An 8912-nucleotide genomic window follows, 5' to 3' on the forward strand; every position below is an offset into this window, starting at 1 on the left:
AAATTTCCAATCTATTGCAGGCTGATGGTTTTGTGGAAAATAATTTGCATGCAGCAGCATTTTCTATTTTCTATGAGTTTCTGACTTATGTTAGTTCTTACTTCATCACTGACTGGTAACAAACCATTGAAGGCCAGTCCTGGGAGGCTTTGAGTGAGGCCACAGAACCCGGTTGGCATGGAGGAGGCAAGGATGGGAGGCTGCAAGCTCTGAAGGCTAACTTTTGAAGGCTGTTGAGGGTGGCTCCATGGTGGCCTTCAGTGACCACTCAGCGCACTGACCAGTACTCAAGGCAAGGCGTTCAGCACTTGGAGGGTGGTCTCACTACCCTCCAGGCTGTGTCCTGGGGCTCCATCACAGACCCCCTGCTTAAAACAGTGTCTCCACCAGAAAGCAAGGGGCAGCCTCACCTTAGAGCAGTTAGGAGTAAGAGCTGCACTGCTCCCTTTACCTTAAAAGGTTTGGGAGCTACCTACCATGGAGGTCTGGTATACATAAAGGATTCTAGCACCACACAACAGGGACAGGAGGTGGTAGACTAAGAATTTCAGACTGTGGGGTTAGGGACATGCTGAGTAGTAGAACACTTATGTAGCATACACAAGGCCCTGGGTTCCATTGCAGGATCTCGAAGTTTTTTGTTTTTTTTTTTTCTTTTGGACTTTAAAGAACCTACAAGGTCATTTGCTTGAAGCCTGAGTTACTGCAACTAGTTCCTTTAAAAGTAAAAGCAGAGTCATAGCGAGCAGAACCATACTAGGCAAAGAAAACAGGGCAAAGGAAGGGAAAGCATTGAAAAGTAGTCTGCAGAATTGAGTCCAGACTGGGGCTCAGGGCCATCCAAAAACAGAGGCAGGAGAACCTTCCCAGCCTCTCACACCCAACCCTGTACCCTGTCTCTGAATGGAAGCATCCCTCCTTATGAAATATGCAGAAATAAGCCGAATTTATAAAAAGAAAACCCATATGCCCTTTATCCAAATTCACCTAAGGTGATGATCTGCCTGCTTTGATTTCTCGCTCTAGCTCTCATCCCCGAGCCCCGCTGTTGTCTTATTCTCTCTCTCACTCTCTGCCTTTAAATTTTTTCCATTTATTTTTATTTTTGTGTATGAGTATATTGTCTGCATGCTTATAAGTGCACCAATGTATGCAGCACCTGAAGAGGCCAGAAGAATCCATAGGATCCCTTGGAACTGGAGTTAAGGACGGGTGTTAGCAACCATGTGGGTGCTGGGAACCGAACCCAGGTTCTACAGAAAAGCAGCTCAGCCATCTCCCCAGGCTCCATCTCTGTCTTTTGAAACAGGGTCAGGCTATATAGCCTAGGCTGGTCTTGAACTCCTGGACCCAAGTGATCCTCTTCCCTTGGCTTCCCAAGCATTGGCCCTAGAGGCACCTGTCACCTCACCTGCACCATGCTCTCACCATACAGTATTTTTTCCAAACCATTTCACAGTGAGGCGCACGCTCTGCTGCCCTTTCCTCTTAGGTGCTGCAGTGTGTGTTTCTTAAAGGGAATGCTGTTCTCGTACAGCGCTATAGTATATTATCAACTACATTAACTTTGACTTTGCTATGATACCTTTACCTGACCTACTGCATCCCAGTGCTCTCGGCCAACCTAACACTGTCTCTGTTGCTCCTTCCAGAACAGGTCCTTTGCCCTAAGCTGTCTCATGTCTCCTTAGACTTCTTTAATTGGGAGCACGTACAGCCCAGTTTCATTTTGATGAATGCTCTCTGCAGTTAAGTCAATGACAGTCTTAAAGGATGCTACGGAAGTGTCAGATAACCCACATCTGACAGTTCGGCTGCAGCCTAGGTTTTGCCGTGTTTGGGGCAGAGTCTGTTCTAATGAGGTCCTCCTGCTGCAGGGACTGCAGTCCCCACAGAGTGTGTCAAGTGAGGGCCTGCACGTTTTCCTTCAGACTGGACCATCCTTAGGGTGGCCAAATTGGTCACAGAGGTGTAATGGAAGAAGACTGAGCCCATGGCAGTGAAGTAACCAGATTCAGGCAGTACATGCACCTATTGGCACACATCTTAATTAGTTTTTAATGCAAGTAATTTGATAACAACTCCTGGCTATGGGCTACAGGAACTGTCATTGCTGAAAGCTTTTATTTAGCTCCTCTTCCCTCTACACCAAGGCAGCCTCCCTGCTGACCCTTGTCAAAGAACCCCATCTGCTGGTTGCCACGGTAACTGAAGGCGACCAATTGAGCTGAACAGAGTGACTCACAAATAAAATCTGCAGCCAGAGGAATTCTGCTAAGAGTAATAAATCATTTAGTAAAAGGGGGTCCTCCACACGGTGATGAGTGTGGGGATAATGTGATGGCATAACTCTTCCAGCTAGAAGGCCCATGGCAGAGCAGAGTGTTTAGGCCTGCTGGAGGGCTCATTTGGTTTCTACTGGGCCCCGGCAGCAGAGGAGCCAGATCCTGCCCAGTTATGTGCCACTGTAGGGGAGAAGGAATGAGCAAAGTCAATTTTTTAATATTTGGCCTGCAAAATGTTTGCATTTTAAGAAGTGGCAAGAAAACCAGCTGAGGCTTCCAACCCACCTGAGTCTATTTTTTTAAGGTAGCACAAGTTAACACAACGTCCCCACATACACCAGGATGCCACTGTAGCCCTGCTGGACGTGGCACAGAAAGCAGATTAAGATGGCCTTGGGATATGCCACTTCAGCCCCCTCTCCAGGTCATCAATAAGCTTCTTTCTGCACTGTCCAGCAGGAAAGTCTCTATGTGCACAGATTGTGTCATCCTCAAGATGACAGGGGACCTTGGAATTCAGTGTGTGACCCAGGATGGTCTGAGAGGAGCCAGGGGCTTTGCCTGCCAAGACTTGTTTCCTGTTCCTTACAGAGCAAAGTATGCACCTTTCCTAAACTGGGACTCTTCTGCCCTGAATACCAGGCAGAAGATAGATGTTTCTGGGACTGTGCCCAGTCATAGCCCCCACTCCAGTCCTGAGAAACCCCAGAGGATGAAAGTGCCATATTTTTCAAATGAAAGCTCCGAGGGGTAAATCCCTACCTGATGGCTTCTTAGTTGCTATGGGTAGAGAGGTAACTCCTGACAGATCAGGACAGGAGAGTGCCACTGGACAGGCAGTGTCTCACCCTGCAGACCCTCTGCTCCTGTGGGCTGCATGGCACCGTTTTAAGAGGCTAAGTTCAGGGCTCTGAAATCCTCTTTGGTCCACCAGGGAAAGGGGATGCCCTGTACACTAAGCCATCCTTGGAGATAATTTTCTGCTTCACAAAAGAGCAACAGACAAAGCAGAAGGTAGATTTTGTTTTGCCCCCATTCTGGATGTTGCCAACAGGATGCTTCTGTCTTAGAGTTTGATGGAGATGGGAGCAGCTGTGCATGCTGCAGACCGCGTCCTCTGAGCCCACTCCACACCATACCCAGGCGAAGGCCTCCAGGGCCCCAGCTCTGGGCATGCTGCCCCATGCTGGGCAATTGTGCTCCTGCAGGTGCATCAGGCCACTAGGCTCTTGGAGGGCCTTCCATGCTAGTACCTGCTCAGGGGCGGGGCGGGGCGGGGCAGGGCAGAGGGTGCCCAGTCTCTGGCCACTCATGCAGCCTGTCCCCTCCCTGCACATCCCTCTCAGCACCAGCCAGCCTACAGAGGGTGTGACACCTGGAGGGAATGAGTGCACGCTGGGCAGGGCAGGGCCCGCTGGGTGCAGAGCATCTGGCTTGGGAGACTCAGCAGGGGCTCCTGGGCCTCTGGACTTTGGCAGAAGGAGGGGATTAGAGCAAGCTGGCAGTTGAGGGAGGAGATAGGTGAAAGCTTCATTAACTCCAAGCTCGCGTCCCAATTTCTTTCCCCTGAGAAGCAACAGAAAAACAGGTTGATTTCCCTGCCACAGGAGAGGCGCTGTGGGATTGTGTTTGGCTTTCTTACTTTCTAATTCCTTATTTGTAAACAAATAAATGAATCATTATTTATTGATGATCATTGAGGACCCAAATTTTAATTAAAGAGGAAAAAATTTCTTGGCTAATAGAGAGGCCAAAGAAATATTACAATCCGTTTTAATTTCTACGTAGTGACTAAGCTTCTCATGTGACTTAATTGAAAATGGCAGGACTCTGCAGAACGCAAAAGAAGTGAAAATATAAAGACGCTGGGTGCACTGCCTCCCCATCCAATATCTACACTGGTTCTTAAGATCAATCTTCAAATATGCCATGGAAAACAGGACTTGCGATTCCATAAAAGCATTTTCAGAGGCCACTGCTGGCTCTGCGCGGCTTGCATGTGTTGATTTCTGTCCTCTACAGAGTCAGCTCTAGTTTCACTTCTAAGCTCAACTTCCAAACTCTTTGTCTGTTCACTCTCCCGATTTCTCCATATTTCAATTGCCAGACACTCTTGAACTTTTGCACGCAGTGCCAGTTTGAGCCTGCATAGAATAATCAGTATATTAATTCTACTAAGAGACAGTGAGATTTTCCTAACACAATCTGCCCAACCTGAACTCTTTCCTTCAGAAACACTGCCTTTAAAAAGAAACTCCCAGCATGAGCCTCATAAGAAGCGACATGTAACAGACAGTGCATGTGGCGCTGGGCATGCAGCTCAGAATTCAAAGGGAATGTTTGACTTTGTTTCTTCAGTGCCATGTGCATAATGTACATGCGGCCGAAACTGACATCAGACATTGAAAGTAAAAAGCCATGGGGGAGGGGATGTGAGGGTGCTGGGAAAGAGAGAAAATATGTTGATAAAAACAGTAACTTCTGTTAATCTACATTTTTCAGTCACTGTCTCAATTAAGAATGTTAGGAAATATGTTGCAGTTTAATTGCATTGTTTCAAGAAACTCCAAGGCTGACAAATTTGAGACTGCCTACACTTAGAAAGCAAAGGGGATTAAAGTGGTAATTTCTTCTAATTGGTAGATAACAATCAAAATTGGTTTTTTCAAAGACACCCCAGCTCCCCACAGATCCTAAACTTGGAAGATAGAAAAGATTATCCCAACATTTAACATGTCAGCAAGAAATAGGCTCTGGAAAAAAGAGGAAGGGTGTTTGAAATTTATGTATAAGAGCAGAACTTAAAACACAAATACCAAGTATTCACACACATAAAATGCTACTTAATGTGAAACTGCGGAGTGACGGTTTATCTTTGCAGAAAATAGTTGTTTATGAAGAAATTGGTAGGAATCGTCTATGATTCTCAGATGACCTTGTTTAACAAGAACAGATAAGCGAAGCCAGCTTGAAGACACCTTCTCACTTCTAGACCGTTCTTTTCCCTACTCCAGCACAGCTACACAGTCCATAGGTCCCACTTCTCTTTTGTGCAGTGTGACTCAGCAAACAGGGTAGCATGCACTGTCATTGCTCCAAGTTCCTTGGAGGGAAGCTGTGTGAGGCTTGCTTCCTAGTCCCAACAGATCTTAGTAACTCAGCTTAAAAAAAAACAAAAAACAAAACTTAGTCATTTTTAGGCTGGGTGTGGTGGCACACACCTTTAACCCCAGCACTTGGGAGGCAGAGGCAGGTGGATCTATGTGAGTTCAAGGCCAGCCTGGTCTACATAGTGAGTTCCAGACCAGCTGGTGCTACAGGGAGACTGTCTCAAAAAGACCAAAATAAAAAAAAATTAGTCATTTTTAATTTATTATGTGTGTACCTTTGTGTATGGTGTGTGTGTGTGTGTGCGCGCATGTGCATGCACACGTACTTATGCACATGTTAGAGGACAATTTTGTGGAACCAATTCTTTGTTTCCACCTTTTTGTGGGTTCTGGGGATCAAACTCAGGTCATCTGGCTTTCATGGTGAGCGCCTTTACCTACTGAGCCATCTTGCCAGCCCAGTAATTCACTTTTAACCTAGCAGCTGCATCATGTTTGTGGCTCCATTTGAGAGGCCTGTGCAGTTGGGATTCACTGAATGTGAAGCAGGAGATGGTGACTCAGAAATGACAGGCAGGGCATCAATATTCACTGTATTTTGCTCCCATGTTGCTCAGCACAGATCAGGAGCTGACCAGCTACACACAGGTCTCAAAGGGCTGCCTAATGCAAACTTGCTGGATGATTCCCTCAGACTTGAGGGAATGACTGATTGTTTCTCTATCGCTAGCTATTTTACCTTCCATTAACCACATCTTATGACACACCTGAGTCTCAGCGCTCATTATCTACCCTAGAGGAGGGGGACCTAACTTTTCTAGCAGCTCAAGATATCGAACTGCCTGTGCAACCTCCCAAACTACAACAAAGTAAGATAATTTGCCTTGTAGGATGGCTGAGATGCTAAAGGGTGTGGCTAAGAGCACCCCACAGGATCTGCACAGCGGAGGTCTGTGAACTTAATCACAGTAGAAATACTGCCCTGTGCTGCCAGGATTGCACGTCTCACGTCTCAGAGTTACGGCACACTTTTAGAAGCAGCACTGTGAGGTCTCAGATGGCTAAGTAGACGGCAGGTGTGGTATAACAGTCCATAGCTACATAACGATGAGAAGACACAGTTCTCACTGCTCAACACACAGTTCTCTGATTTACCCATCTCCTGGAATACAGGGCAGGGGATGCAGCTTCTCCTCCCGCCCCCTGACCCCCAATAGTTTGACAACCTCCCAGCAAAAGGCATTGGTCAAGGCTCAGAAAACCATCCAAGAGAGCCAGAGGTCTAGGGAGGGTGGAGGGAGAGAACACACGAGGAGGGAAGCAACAATACTAGTTAATTAATTATCAAATTGGGGGCAGAGAACAAAACTCAGGGGGGCCTAGAGCTGGAGAGAACCAAGGCTTGCAATTAATAGTTGGAAAGTTCAAGTCAATCCTCAGAGTTCAACAAACATTAAAAGAATACATAATACTGGGGGGAAAGGGAAGCAGCACCCGCCCCAGGGCCAATTGCCTCTCCAGCAGCGGCAAGGCTGTTCCCAGGCTCACAGGACCATTTGTTCCATTACACAATCTCCTGAAGCCATTTAGAGAGAGCTCAAACAACTGCCTGTACCAACACGACACATGGCTTCCCATCCCGACTCTTTGCTAATCCAGACGCTCCAACCATCTTTCTTTAAGATGCCATATGGTTGGCAGAAGCCTGTAGATCTAGCAGCACATCTGCTTGTACGTTTCTCCTTCCCTCCATCCCCCAACAAAAGAGGGCTAGCGAGGCAGCCGGAGAGGAGGGCATACGGTGTGCCCCTGCCTGGATGGCAGCTCTTCTTAGGAACACTAACGAAACAAGACTTTTAAAGGGATGACCAGCAATTATTTAGGGCTCCATCATTTTTAACTGCACGACATAATTTGTTTTTTGGCCTGTTAATGATTTAAAACAAGATTTAAAAAAAACAAAGGATGGGGAGTCTCATTTGTCCAAAAGATGATTCCTTTAAGACCATTTCCAAGTGCTCTCTCAGGGGATCCTTGCAATGCTGTCTTCTACCAGGGAGGGACAGTACCATCTCCTCAAGTTCTTTCTTCTTTTCGGTCAAGGGAGACAGACAAGCTGAGAAAGGAGCAGATACCCAGAGCCTGCTTTGTTAGCAAGCAGAGCGGCTGTATGCTAATGAGGCAGCTCCACACAGGGCTTTTTTGGTGTGATGAGCAAAGATTGTTGACACTGTTGAAATCCTGGCTCTCCTGGCCTGTGAGCCCATGGGCTGTCTCCTTGGAATCTGGCCCCCAACTGAGACAGTCTGCAAAAAAAACCAAATTCATTCTACTCTCCTGATGACTGAAATCTGGCTACTGTAACTTGAAACAGTTGGGGATAGGGGAACATTAGAAAATAGTCTATCAGGCCCAAGGTCAAAAAGACACAGGTGAAACTGATGGGTTTCTTCTGTACAAATAAACATGGTAGACCTGTGAGTGAGAAGGCCAGGATGCTGGCTTTAGGAACAAGACTTGAAAGGTGGGGTGAGGGGCACAGGAACTGGCTCTGGCCCTGGGTGCCCGGCACTCAGCAGATGGGCTGTCCACTGGTGATACCACCTCCCACCAGGTGAACAGCTAAGTGTCTAGCTTCCTGGTAATTGGTTTGGACTTTGTGTTGGTTAACCAGACATAATTTTTCATGTCTGTGGAAATATGGTCTATCTCCAAATCAAAGCCAATATTCCACTGGTGCAAAAATGGCCTTTCTTTCCAGACAAAGAAAAGGGGAGAGGGAAGATGTGTGCTTTGAGTACTGTGTGTGGTCCTGAAATATCTCTTTATTTGCCAAGAGACTATGAGAGAAAGATATCCTTATTCCAATTTGACAGATAAGGAGACGCACACTTAGAATGTGGTTTGGAGGGAACCAAAATCTCTGTAGGTAGGAAGGAGTTAGCATCAAAGGCCCATACCTATCTTACCCAGGATGCTAGGTTCGTTATGTAGGTGAAGGTGTCACACAGATACAGCATGGTCGGGCTGTGTCCAGGGTCCATAGGCCTATCACCATGAGCAAAAAACTAGCTGCCATCAGTTAGGCAGGGGAATCAAATTGTAATTTCAGTTTACTTGCAATCTACAATGTGAATGAAAATTTATGTAACTGAAATGTAAAAACATGAGGAGTGACTTAAAAAGCATTGAAAACTGTGATAGAAAGTCAGAATTTATCCGTTCAAAAAGTAGGCCCTTCTCACTGTTGACCTTGAGGAGAGGGTATTGCTGACATGTTTTGGGAACTGCCTTTGTGACCTAGGACTTGGCGGTACAAAGAGCTGTGTTTTGTGTGTAGATTCATGCTCAACTTTGTGAATGGATATAGCTTAAGTGCATTTCACCAAAATGAAATATTTTAACATAAAATGCACGCAGTGGATGCTACACTACTCAAAAAGACCAAACTATTACGTGGGGGGGGAGAAAGAGGGGAGGGAGAGAGAGAGAGAGAGAGAGAGAGAGGAGAGAGAGA

The 8912-nt window shown here is 46.5% G+C and overlaps 1 protein-coding gene across 7 annotated transcripts in view; it reads right to left on the reverse strand.

Annotated features, from left to right (window-relative positions):
- Sdccag8 (serologically defined colon cancer antigen 8) overlaps window positions 1–8912 on the reverse strand; it is a 238012-nt gene that overhangs the window by 20049 nt on the left and 209051 nt on the right. The gene's annotated exons all lie outside the window — the stretch shown is intronic.

The sequence above is a fragment of the Nannospalax galili genome, unplaced genomic scaffold (assembly GCF_000622305.1).
Source record: "Nannospalax galili isolate Female #2095 unplaced genomic scaffold, S.galili_v1.0 scaffold543, whole genome shotgun sequence".
Taxonomy (NCBI): Eukaryota; Metazoa; Chordata; class Mammalia; order Rodentia; family Spalacidae; genus Nannospalax; species Nannospalax galili.